General features: G+C 34.7%; 1 protein-coding gene across 2 annotated transcripts in view; it reads right to left on the bottom strand.

Moving 5' to 3' along the window:
- Window positions 1-13788, bottom strand: part of Nlg1 (Neuroligin 1) — a 234908-nt gene that overhangs the window by 153859 nt on the left and 67261 nt on the right. The window lies entirely within an intron of this gene.

Genomic DNA, 13788 nt, shown 5'->3' on the forward strand with positions numbered 1-13788 from the left:
AGAATTACTTTGGATGAGTTTGGTAATTAATGGCAGGCATGGAGCCACAGCAGCAGCAGCAGCAGTGAAGATGGCAAACGGTAAGCAGGAAACTTTCTTTCATAAATAATAAAAGCAGATAAAATAAAAAACCTTCAACCAAAAAAACGTTAAGTGTATTCGCATGGATAAATACCCTTTTCTGGCAAGATTTTTTATCCTGTAAGCATTAGTTGATTTTCGCCAATTGACCTTTTATTCATTTATTTGATTAAAGTGTATTAGCCGCTCGTCCTTTCTTTTTGTATAGTATATTCTGAGTTTTCAATGCTTTGGGCCATCTAAATTCGATGTTGACCGCGCAAGAGGTCGGGCTTATATTAGCAATAATGGTAAAACATTTGATCTTGGAAGAAAAAGCGTATTTTCTTTTTATCTTCTTTCCCTTTTCTAATTGAAGCCATGTGCGGCCCTACCCAAAATGATTTTAATTTAAAGGAATAGAAAGACTAATTCTAAATTATGCAAAATTTTATTTCATCTATGAACATTTTATTATTTTATTTTTTTTAAAGAACTTTCAGAAATTCTTATATAAAGTTTTAATTGACGCATTGTTCAGAACTTAAACCTCTTAAGAGATGAATGGTGGACACCGACTTCAAGAACTATCAGTAGCAGTTACTTTAATCGCAGTAAGTTGTTTTGGGATTTCTTTTTTTTTCAGTGGACCAAATTTTATGCCTTTTGGCTGATATTTTACCAATGTCACACACTTGGCCATATCCTTGAGGTAACCCCCTTGGGTAGTGCAGCAGCAATTTTTACACTAAGCCACAAAAAAAAAAAAAAAGAAGAAAAATATAAGCGTCAGCGAATCAACGAAGCATAAAATATGCCTGCAACCCATTGAGAGTCAAAGTCATTGCAAATTAATTGAAAAATCGTACAATTTCTTTTTACTGTGCACAGTTTTTTTAGAGATTTTTTCTGCCTCTCCCTGTGGATGACGATGATGTGTATATAACGGGAGACTGAACTCAAAAGGTTCAATTTGTTGAGAGTTCCCCTTGGGGGAAGTTGGCTCATTTGTCAGCCAGACGAATCGATTGGGCTTCAAATGACGGTCCCTTTGATAATAAAACTCGATAAAAGTAAATATGAAATGTAATCAGAGTTATGAGCAAAATTCATAAATGTAGATACAATTTGGATTTCAATTTTTACAATAATTAAATGATAATTTAACATTATTTTGCTTCAACATGAGAAATGAGCAAATAAAATGAATAAAACTCAAATATATGAGTCCTTAAAGTAATTTATCTTCAAGGACATTTCGAAATGCTTGCCACTGCATTCAATGGGTTCCAGCTAAAAGGCAAATAAAGCAATTTTCTGCAGTGTTTGCTTACGGGAACGACAACTATGTGGCGTATGAGGAACTTTATGCAAATAAACCACAAAACGAAGAACAACACTCACAAACACACACACAAAAGTCGTAAGAAAAACCTTCAATTTTGCAAAAGGACACTCACTCAAGTCGGTCTCGGCTCAATAGGGCATGTGTCTAGTTGATCTCTAAGGGTTTTAGCCGCATCTGCAGCTGTTGGCCAAGAAGTTGACACTTTTTGTGGGGCCAGTCAACAAAAAATAAAACGAAAACCCCACAAAAAAAAAAAAAGAAGAAGAAGCTACATACATAAGCAGATAAAAGCAAACTTGCAAATCCCTAACTTTAAATTACAAATTCTGCATACAGTGGCAAAAATTGCAGAGAAAGAAAGAAAACGCTAAGTAGAGGATGCAATTTTCCACACTAAGAATTCATTCAACATTTGCGAAATTGCAACATAAATAAAATGCACGATGCAAATAAATCAGAAATATTTTGCCATTTCGATCCCACCCCCGCCATGCACCATTTAATTGCAATTTGCAATTAAAACTATTCTTTGAAAGTACATTCAAAAGTCAAGCAATTTGTGTTCTTGATAGCAAATTCAACAAAAAATAAATCAAGAATAAAAAACAAACTTTTTGCATTTATCCCACCAATAGTAAATATATTTATGGAAGACAACGAACGTTGAGACAACATTTGCCATTAGAACTTCTACTCTTAATCAAAAAGGAATATGCCAGTCGAAACGTTGATGAAATGTGTTGGTGTGACATCGAAAAGTTAAGCTGATGAAGAAGATTCCTTTGGGTTACTTTTGCCAGATCAGATCAGAAGTTACAACTGAAGTAGTAGTAGCAAAAGTATCTCCAATTTCTTCATTCGAATCTCTATTGACAATATTTAAAATATTGTTTTCACAGTGCACTATTCAAAATCTATGGATTAACTTTAGCAAATAGGAAGTGAGGGGTGCGAAAATAAGGGTCATACAAAATAACTAAACAGAATTTAAAATCAATAAAAATTCATTTACTTTGTAAACTTAACCACATTTTTGTTGCTATTGTTTGCCATTTAATTATGTGCATTTTCTATCTTAATTTTTCATTGCATTTACGGTTCAATAAGCAATTTAATATTAGATTTTCGTTGTGTATGCATTTTGGAATGTTTATCGTCGATTATTGTTGTTGCATTTACTATCTAGTTTTTGTTTTTCTGTATTCTATGTTGCCCTTTTGATTATTGTTCTTCTCTCCTTTTTTTTGTGTAATGTTTGTATAATGTTAATTTAATATTATCAATTATGTTGGCATTACATTGTGGTTTTCATGTACAGGAAAACAATAAAATTATTTGTTTAAGCCATTGTGGCTTAAGCGTAAATAGAGATAAAAACGCTGGGAAAAGTTTTAAGAGGGGGGAAAACTATACAAAACCCCCTATATATAAGACGGAGTCTCTTTGCCTCTCTCTTTATTTGGCTTAGATGTTATTGGCAGGAAAAGTATATTAAGTAGTTCAAGCGGTTTCCGTCGTTTTTACTTAATCCGATTTGCCTATTACGATAAATATGTATACTCAATCGGGGCGGCAATGGACAATCGGGACTAAGCTTAATGCATTTTTCAATTAACAGTAAAAATGGCAAATGAATCATTAAAATAACAATTAATTTTCATTGACTGCAGTTTGTGAATGTTTTGGTGGTCGGTCATCAGGCATTCCTTTTTTCTCTCTGGCCATCTGGGATACTCGTAAGCCCCATTCTGCCACATTATATGTGATATGAGGGACATACATACACACACATACATATGTATATGGGGCAGCCATACTTATTTTTGCATATGCATACATATATGCAAGGGGAATGTACAATATTTTCCAGGCAGTTGTTATTATTTTATTTTTATAGCATTTCATAATCCTCATACTTCCCTCACTCTAAAGTTTCAACCTTCACGCATAGTGAAGAGAAAGTTGGTACATGGAAGTTGAAATTGAAATTCTATAATTAAATTATGTCGGCATTAGTTACCAGTATTGAGTTAAATTTTGGTGACCAATAGAATTACTGAAAATAAGTATGATTAAGCCAGAACTTTTTTTGTATTTATAAACATGAAAACGAAACTGAAATTATTATATCTTGGAGCTTATTAAAATATTCTTTCCTTTCCTAAATTTAAAAATTCTCTTCCCACAGCACTTGTTTCTGGCCACTGTGCAATAGTGGGTATACTTTTAATTAATGCAAAATGCAACGAGCGGCAGCCGCAGCAGCAGTTACCATTTTTAATGTGACATTTGAACATGTTTTCCATCGAACAACAAAAAAAAACAATTGAAATGGAAATTACCAATGAGAGATATTCAATATAATTGCTGGTCATTGGTTACGGTGCGAGCGATCCTTTTGGGTGTTTAGATTGTCTTAAGGGCTTTTTTTTTTTTGTTTTGATTACTCCAAAAATAATTGCATGTACTGCATTGTTCCCATGCAAGTGGAGTTCGGTGGTTGGTTGTGTCCAAAAATTGCAATTTGCTTTTGCATAAATTTTAATGCAAAAGAGCGCCAAAATATTTACGGCATAAACAAAACAGTCGAACGATGCGGCCCATTGCATTTTCAAAGTAACCAAAACTGGGCATATTAGCTACTCCTTTTGTTTAGTTTATGTCGACTTTAACATGATCTTGAAATATGATTATATCGGGCCAAAGCTTTCTGAATGAGTTAAGGAACGGCATATGTGTTCAAAACCATAAATCCACTCATAACTCAAAAAGAAAACGTGACTTTTCCAAGTTAATTAATTAGTTTAACATGTGAAGAAGATGCTAGAAAAACTTAAGAATATTTTACTTATAACGCATTACAAATAAATGCGAAGAAGAAAAATACCTAAAAGTTGTTCTAAACTTAATTATTTTGTTTTATTATTACTTGCTTGACAAGTCTTTTAAACTGTTTATTGCACTAGTCTCTTCTTTAGGTTGTTGTTAGCTGAATAAATTTTCAAATTGCATTAGTTTCGGTTACGAAAATACTTTTTTACAATTTTATGTCACTCGGATTCATCGAAGAATAATCCAACTGCCATAAAATTGAAAAAAGTAGTTTTCACATCATTCGCAGAATTCTTTCAATTTAATTTTCTCTGCTCTTATGATTTTGAAGAAAAATCTCTCTCAGTCCACAAGACTTTCAGTTTCATAAACAACTGTATTAAACAATTTTAAATTAAAAGGAGGCTAAAGGATATATATAACAATTTTCATAAGAATGTCAGAGATATACTTTTGACTTATAAAATTTTTTACGTGTTACATTCACCTGAATTGATGGGCCCCTTAACGTCTAGTCAAGTGATATGACCTATTAAATACTCTACACTCTTTTGGCACAGTCAATTTCACATTACCGCTGGAAAAAAAATCCAGAAATTCTCCATTATTTTTAGCATGTTTATTTTACATATTTTAAGGTAATGCTATTAAATGGTAATACTCACACGTTTTGCACGCATTCTATGGGGGTCAGAGGATGCGGCAAGAGGTGAATATCAGCATCAGCAGCCAGATGAGGTCACTGAACCGTCCAGTTGGAACGAGCACAAATGGAGTTTCGGGGGCCCGGTGCTTTTCAAAAAGGGGCGTGCCGCCCCACGACTCTCATTCATATTTGTAGGTATTAAGTTGTGCGGAAATTCTAGCGCAAGTTATATATGTATATTTCGTTTTCATGTTGGTTATTTGTCCACATTTCACATTAATGACATGGGCAGGGGTTGGTGAGTGAAGAATTGGGAAATGGGGTCTCTTTAGTTTTGAATACTTTATGAAATGAAAAATTCCAAAACAAGCAAAAACGAATAAAAATAATATATGTATGTATGCTCCACCAATTTTAATACAGAATTGGATCACTTGCGGTAAATTGGAAAACTTTATGCATTAAGGACTTACAGCTAAATCGTATGTTTATTAAACTAGGTTAAAAGTCACACATCAAGAAGGGAATATTCCAACATTTTCTAATGAAAATCTCTTAATGGCGAGAATCGGAAAGTCTGGGATTTCAATTAAATTGATCCCAAATTGAAAAACCCAGTTTTTCCGATACTCAAACATTAAATTTCTAAATTTTAATGATCAATGAAGATCATCAATCTGCACAACAAACAACGAGCGCATCCTACGAATATATATTTTAAAATTAAGCCACAATAAAAAAACAATTCGTAAATATAATAAAAATGGCAATGGCGCATGAGTCCAGAGATTGTTGTTAAATAATAAAAGTGTGTCCACACAAAATGAAAATTTCTTTTTGACACGCAAACAATAAACTTGCAATAAACAAAAACAAACACAAATTTACATACAAACACACACACACACAGACACACAGGCAGATCCACATATATACACATAGTGGGGAAAATTGTTATTAACACAAATAGAAAATAAACAAAAATTTCATTTGTTTGCATTGTTTTTGTTGTTGTAGCTGCTGCTTCTAGGCTTATAGGGAAAACTTTACAAAAAATAAAAAGGAAACACTGAATTTGCATAATGAGGCTATTATAATTTCAATTAAAATTTTCTCTCTTTTACGAATTTTTTGGGGACCTTCTGTAGCTAGAAAATTGTGAAAATGAGAGGAGAACGAAAGGTGCACTAGGATTTGGCAGAAAAATGAGCTTAGGTGACCTCGTACCCAGTGGCAAATGCTTTAATTACATTAATAAGTACATACTTATGCACACATGCACATGCATACCCACACACACACACACATACAAACACATGAGTTTTGCAAGTGAAACTGAAGTTGGCCAACTTTCACTAACCATTTGCCAACCTCTAGCGAACTAATTGCTTAGATAGTGTCTAATTATCTAATTATTATCTGTAATTAATTATAATTAAAACATAGAGCAGAAACATTGTACCAAACGGGTATAAGAGCTTCCAATGTGTCCTTTGATTTAAAAACTACAAAAGACTACATTAGAAGAACATATACCTTGAGTTAGTTACTCTTTCGAATGGTTTAATCTATTGTAATTAAAAGGTGTATTTGTCCTTTGGAAAGATGCATCTTGTTTATCAACTTAGGCTACAATTAGTTTACCATAAATATAAGTTAAGTTCAACTAAACATGAACAACAGAAAAGAAAACCAAAAACCTGAAATATCTGTTAAACCACAATGCAAAAAAAAAAAATATATATATCAAGTAAATATGTTGCAACCAGAGAGGCAGAGCGAGAAAGAGAGACGATTCTGCTAGTTCTCATCCTCAATGGAGGCAAAAATATAGCTTTGTCGCCATATTTCCCAGCTGCCAGTGTCAATGCAAGCCAAATGCCATAAATTTCGCAGACGCAACTCCTTCTTTCCGCCTTCTCCGCCGCCTCATCCAATACAAAGATGCACCTCATTCCTTATACCACCAACCAACATGATGCTGCTGCGCTCCTCTCTTTTTGCTTTAGCTCCTCCTCTTTGTCGTGACATAAATTTTATGCCAATAAATTTAAATTAGCAGAATGTCGTCCGTACAGACAGGCCGACCCATGTCTGCCTCTGCACACACACAGTATTTATGACAACGGCTTCGACCACGAAAGGGGAATGGAATGAGCTCCAGTGTTCCGTGTGGACCAGAAAGGAGCCTAGTTGCAGTTTGCAGAGTGCAGTACAGAATGTGCTACTAAGCCTCACTTCCATTCTAATGAGTAGCGCAGAGAAACAGTGTCAACCCACACCTTCTAAACACATTATGTTGTTGTTACTAATTAGAGTTGTCTTTGCTGGACTAGAGAGCAGCAGCAGCTACTAATTGGACTAGAAAAGTTTTGAAGCGACACAAAAAAATATAGAGCTACAATAATACATACGAGAAAGACAGTGAGAAACTTATGAAAATTATACAATTTCTGTTATTTAGAAAAGTAAGTGAAATTTTAAAAGTAATCGAATTTTAATTGAAGCAACTTCTTATAGCACAAAGAAGGCAAACGATTTGTCCTAGCCAAAAGTTATTATTGGCCTCCTCTTGCTTCATAAACTGATCAATTGCTTAATTGTTTTTTATGTTATTTTTTAGACATACTTTTTTGTTTGTTTTGATCAATGAGTTGAACATTTGCTGAATATCTTTCAAATGGTATCCAAAAACTTCAAATAATTAGTCAAGCAGTCAATTTGATCTTCTCTTTAAAAAAAACACCGGAAGACATCCATTCCAAAGTAACAATTTCTACTTTAGTGTAAAAACAACTTTCTCTCGTTTCACTAATCTGGGCAATGTCTTCATTTGAAAGCACTTGCCAAACTAGGGGGCTGCGGCAATTTTATCTAAGTTTTCACAGCCAAGAGTAAGAAAAGAGATATTGTGGATGTGACCAAAATTTGAAAATCTCAAATGTGACAAAGTGTTTTGAAGGAAAATTGGATTTTGCTGATTGGCATCGTGATTTCGATATCGAACCAAAAAAAAAAAAAAAAAAAAGAAAAGCCGGTAGAAAGCGCACTCGAAAGCAGACAGGCAATAAAAAACGGGGCAACAAAATTTTTGACAGACTCGTTAATGGATATTAAATTTTAAATGTATACCAATTGCAAAGTATTTTTTATTTTTTAAATTAAGAGTGACTTGTATTGCGGAATGAAGAGAATGTGTATTAAACTTACCCGCAGAGCCATCAATATAATAGTCACAACCACAAATGAACTCAAACTATAGCAAGGAAGAGCGAAGATGAAAATGCAAAGCGTTGGCAAAAGTGAACACAATGTCCCTGACCCAAAGGCGTCTGGGGGACAGTTTATCATTTGTTCCCTAACTCAACAAGAGATATAACTAAAGTGAGAAACGCAGTAGGTGGGAGAAAAAGGAGGATAGGAAAAGAGCAACCCCAATGTCATTGGCAGTAACAAAAGCTGGACTGCAAGTGCAACTTCTCCTTATCCCAAACCCAGCTAGAAGACCAACAGACAGACAGAGAGACAACGACCAGAACACGAAAGCTCAAAATGCAAGACCACAAAACTGTTTGGTTTTCCTTGCCTTGGCTTGCACATTTGCACTTTTCTCTGCCCAGCAACAACAAGGACAATGAAAAGACCCAAAAACGACCAGCCTTCCATCCCACAACAGCACCAACCAAGAAGGCTTGACAGCTGTCATCATGAACGAACAACGGGCAAGGAAAGCCAAACCGAAATGCCCCCAAAACGGGGCAAGTTCGTTCATCGCCACCAACAACTACTGCTAACTGAACTGAGAGAACTGAAAGTAAAAGTTTGTCAGTCAATTTTTGTATTTGACACTGTGTCCCGCCCACAAGCAGCATACCCACCCCACCTATCCTCCACCATCCGAGTTTTCTCTCACCACCAATGAAAAACTAAAATGTGTGAATAACTGATGCATTAATGGCCAAATTCAATTTGACAAGCAGCAGACGACGAACTACTACTATGAGAACTCGACAACTCGGACAACTTTTCTTTTTATTCAATTAATTCCGTTTTTACTTCTCATTTTTGTGGTTCAATTCTACAAAAAAAAAAAACAACACACAAAAAGTCCGTGAGCTTCGTTTTCTTAAAGCCATTTGGACTGGACACTTGGAACCAAATCGTAGAAATTTCATAATCGTACTTGGACTCCAGCTACTACGTTAGGGGACCTAAGATTAGCCATTTGGTGTAATAATAATAACAATTAATCATTAACCAATTGATTAGATGAAAGAAATATCTAAAACTTATACAAATTAAAAAGGATATAAGAGAAGTTTAAGAATCTTTTTTGATATTACTTGATTAACAAAAAATTTAGCATATTAAATTTCACTTTAGATCAAAAACTCGTACCAAGAACAGAGTTCTCTCTCTCTCTTTTGCCATTTAACAAGTTATTAATCTTCTTGGCTATTTAAAAATTCTGATCTAATTCCTGACCTATTCCAAGTCGACGTATTTGGAACAAGTCGTAAGCAGGAAACGAAGGAAGATCCTGAAATAAATATACTCCGCCTCCTCCATCCATCTCTCGCCCCCCTCTTGTTATTCAGCAAAGCGTGAAATTTCAATTTTCTACTATTAATAAACCCGCCAGCAGCATATCCAGCGAATGCAAGACAACACACACACACCCACCAAGAGAAGAAACAGATAACTCCTACACACAACAGGATTCTATATGTATGAATATATACAAGGATTTTATGTATATACACAACCGTCTATGTGCATAGTAGTTAGCGATGGTGGATGGCCATCTCATGAAGCGGCCACAAAACAACTTTGGACTACATTGCACAAAAGCCACAAGAAACGAAACGCATAGAAAGACAAGTAGAAAGAGAGCCACGCCCACTATTTAGACAATTTCACACAACAGAAACGGAAAGGGGAGACGAATGAAAGAATGAATGGGCAGGAGAACTCTGGCTAGCTAGTTGGTTAGGGGAGGCAGGGCAACACTTCCGTTTCCGCTAGCTTGCACTGATTGTTTTATATCCTGTCAAAGGACACAACGGCGGCAATGCAGTTGCCGAAAATTTCACAAACTTGTTTTGCGCTTTCTTGACTATTTGACTTGAATAAGGGTGTAAGTAGAGCTGCTACAGCAGAAGCAGAAACAACTTAGTCCCCCAGTCCCAATCCCAATCTCAATCCAAAGCCAAAGAGAGTCCCTTGCATTGTTGCGGCATTTTAATGCGGTTCTCGTTCTTGCTACAGCTCGCTTCTGTCTGGGGCAATAGAGTAGGACCGTTGCATATTTAATCAAAGTGAATTACAAATATGCCAAACCAGACAACGACGACGACAACAACTAAGGCAAAGCCAACGCCTTGGCCACGGTGGACAAGGAGGACACAGCGGCAACCAAGATGACGACGCCTCTTTTTAGGTCCCCGAGCGCTCAGCTGGAAGAAAAGTGTTGGATATACAAAACACCAAAAGCAGCGACAAGATGAGACAATGTTCCATTGTTAGTTAACTACACAAATGGGCGGGCGTTGTAGCATGTAATTCAAAAAGTGAGATCAAAAAGCATTCACAGTTAATATTAAGAGAAGCTCTGGAAGCCAGTCCATTATTTAGTCATTGATGAGTGGAGTGGAGTGGGATAGGAGGCAAGCCCGGGTCCGGCTACGAGGAGTCCTTGTTGGGGTTCTTCTTAGTCATCTGCTTGAAACAAGAGTTTATTTATTTTTCTTTTCATTTTCCCTCTTTTTCCCAAAAAGAAAAAAAATGTATTAAAAAATTGTTAACTTTATGCAAAGGAAAGCAACAGCCAACAGAAGTTACAAGTTTTCCGGTAACCCCCTTTTCCCCCTCATTCTTTGTCGGTTTGTATTTTGATCAATGGTTTGCCTGCCTTCTTACCTGCCGTCGCGACTACTGTTTAATAATTACTCATTTGCTTTTTAACCAAATTACTTTGTGAAAAATGACAAAAAAGCAAAAGAAACAAAATAATAATGAGTTAAAAAGAAGGCAATGGAAAAGAATAAGTTAAAAACAGCAGAAAATACGCGCTGCTAACCCTTTTCGGTATTTCTTTCAAAAGAAACAATAAAAAAACAAAATACATGGGTTCCTCTTTATGTGGGGGGTACGTAACCTTTTTAAAATGAAACTTGACTTTTGGGTTAATAAGATTCAATTGTTTTGGGGTTTCTGAGAAAGCATATATAAAGCATCCTGCAAAAGTTTAATTAAAAATGGATGCCACAGAGAAAGTATTTAAATACTTTTTAAAAAGAAAAAAAGTAAAACCTATCCTAATTGTTGGTAGTGAAAATTTATAAACGAATTTCATCGAAGATTAAATTTTCAGGCTTTTACTTCCCCAATTTCTAATCTAGTAATAGGTTTACTAAATAGTTTACTTAAACCATTCGAGAATATACAGAAGCAGTTAATGCATGAATCCCTTGAGTCATAGCATTCTGTCCTGTTTTTTAGGAATCAGAAATAATATGAATGAGAAGATCCCCAACTGTTGTCTAATAAAGGAAATCCAGGATATGTTGGATAAATTTGTCGGTCATTAAAGCACAATTAAAAATACAAAAAAAAAATTTCAAAAGAATTGCAATACTCTCAGATAAATTGCTTAAAATGTTCAAAAATTAAATATTACTCAATTTTTAAAATCCACAAATGTCTTTTTCATGTCATTCCTTATAGTATTTCCTTATCTCTCGTTTTCTACTCACCACCTCCCCCCGCAATTTCTATTTGACAACTTCAATTAATTAATTGACTGACATTTTAAACGCTTTTTCAAGCACAGAGAAAAGACTCAAATTTTTTCAGCTTTTCCCGTTTCACAGTTATCAAAGGAAGAAGGAAAAGCGCAAAAGAAATCAAAAGTAAATGCTTGGCAAATTGAAGACAAAAAAGAAAAAGCTTTTCTTTTGCTTCCCCAAAGAATTTTCCATAGTACAAAAGATGAGGAAAAATCATTGCAGAACATTTTTTTTGTTTCCACATTTTTTCCCCCTATTGTTGTTGTGGATGGAGTATCAAAGTTTTTTTTTTTTTTTTTTTACTTACACACAAAAGCCGCATAATTTTTTACGCATTGAAAAATTTGTCTGCATTTCAAATTCTAAATAGTTTTCTTTTAGTGAAATCCAAACAATAAAAAGAGATTGTATTCGAATAGTAAATAGTAGCGAATTGTAGATACCCTTTAGCAAGAAGAAGTCCAACTTTCTATAAACTTTTTTGACTTGACTAATAATGGGCAAAAATAAAACCAACAGAAAAAGATATATCGAAAGAAAATCCCTTTGGGTGCAATAAGGAAAGCAAACGGAAACTTTTTCTGGCAAGACCCAAATTATTTTTATAGACTGCAGGGGAATCCCTTACGTTTTCTTGGGGTTTATGGACTTTGATTTTTATTTTTATTACCACTTGCATATTTTTTCCCTTTTCTTTTAGAGACTCTATCCTCCTTTCTTTTTTCATATGTGGTTGTGGCTGTAGGTGGTGTCCTTGCGGTATTTTCAATTAACCCTTTGACATTGAACTTCTTTTAAATTTTTAGCCACCATGTGAAATTTAAATTCACTTTGAGATTAAGTCTGCTTAAAACGGGAAATTTCCGCCCACTTCTTCATTTTCATAAGCCCCTCAAGCATTTTATATCCAAACCAAGCCTACTTACGATTCCTTCCCCTTTCCCTTCTTTCACGGCTCCTGCTCAATAACATTTTAAGCCTATAATTTACAATGTCTTGACTTCTCATCTACCCCACCAAAACAGGCACCAACCAAGGAAAAAAAAAAAGGAGTGATGGAGCATTTACATTTCTTTGTCGTTTCAGTTGTTTCTTTTTTTCCACTTTTTTCTGCTCTTTTGCTTAACTGAAAAATTAAAGTGCGCGCAAGTGTAATTAAGTACGTACTCAAGTTATATCAAACACAATCCTTGGGACTTGATCCTTTTTTTTTTGTGTTGTGTGTTTTTGGTTTTTAATGATGGCAAGCCATTTCTCACCCTGGAAGTCAACTGAAAATGGCTTAAAATCCTCCTCTGTCTCATTCTCTCCAGGGGATTTATGACAATTTTTAATTAGTGCAATTTAAGCGTAAATATATATTTTCACTTAATTATATGAATATTTTGACATATTCTTTGGTTTTGGATAATTTGAAAGTAAAACAAATTTAAAAAGAGTCAAATATGCGAATATTGATGAGACTGACTATATTTGCAGCTTTTGTAGAATTTTTTATGTTGGCAATGCTTCTGTCACACTTGACAGAAAAATTACGTGATGTATGTACATATATGTATGTATCTGCACACATATCCATACATGAGACTATACCATTCATACACATAAATATGGATACAAATGCAGATACACACATACATATAGGACATTGTTGTATTTTAGACAAAACTTGCAAAATTATATTAATAAAAGTTACGTCTAAATAACTTAAACAATGAAAAAGCACCCGAGACACACACACACACAGACACTTACTGGACCAGTCATACCTGTGTCACGTTAACGGCGCATGCGCGTGGTTTACAAGAACTCGAAGGCAGCTGAAATTACAAAAAATTGCTGGTAATGCAATAAAAAACAATTTGCTGTCGCAGCTTTACCTACAATTGTCATTTGTAATAAAATTTCCATTACTTGTGCACTGATGTATTAATTTTTTATCAAATAAGGACTTACTCAGGTCATACATGGACTCATCCCAATGGATTGAATCACATTTTAAAACTTATTTTAACGCACAAACACAACACAGAAAAAAAAAAAAAATTACAAAAAAAGAGAACACATGTGTTACCACAGAAGTAATCCAAAACGGAAATGAAAGCACAAAATGA

This window comes from Drosophila tropicalis, unplaced genomic scaffold (assembly GCF_018151085.1).
Source record: "Drosophila tropicalis isolate 14030-0801.00 unplaced genomic scaffold, ASM1815108v1 contig_878, whole genome shotgun sequence".
NCBI classification, from domain to species: Eukaryota; Metazoa; Arthropoda; class Insecta; order Diptera; family Drosophilidae; genus Drosophila; species Drosophila tropicalis.